Source organism: Carlito syrichta, unplaced genomic scaffold (assembly GCF_000164805.1).
Source record: "Carlito syrichta isolate Samal-C Ts95f unplaced genomic scaffold, Tarsius_syrichta-2.0.1 Scaffold85569, whole genome shotgun sequence".
Taxonomy (NCBI): domain Eukaryota; kingdom Metazoa; phylum Chordata; class Mammalia; order Primates; family Tarsiidae; genus Carlito; species Carlito syrichta.
In genome coordinates this window covers 49,136-49,387 of record NW_007029665.1, presented here as the reverse complement: position 1 = coordinate 49,387, position 252 = coordinate 49,136, and the positions used below count along the sequence as shown (strand labels likewise).

The following is a 252-nucleotide window of genomic DNA, read 5'->3' as shown; positions in this document are numbered from 1 at the left end:
GCAAGACCTCATCTCTACAATAAAGCAAAAAATCAGCCAGGCGTGGTAGCGCGTGCCTGTAATTCCAGCTACTCGGAAAGCTGAGGTGGAAGGATCGCCGGAAAAAAAAAAAGAAAACAAAATGGCAAGTGAAAAAATGTGGGAAAATATTCAAAACACATATATCTAACAAAGGATTTGTTTCTAGGGTATAGAAATAACTTTTACAACTCAGTAAGAGGACAAGCAGTCCAATTTTTTTTTTTTTTTTTT

At 36.1% G+C, this 252-nt stretch overlaps 1 protein-coding gene across 1 annotated transcript in view; it reads left to right on the top strand.

The window, feature by feature from the left end:
• GAB2 (GRB2 associated binding protein 2) overlaps positions 1–252 on the top strand; it is a 61,807-nt gene that overhangs the window by 46,979 nt on the left and 14,576 nt on the right. The gene's annotated exons all lie outside the window — the stretch shown is intronic.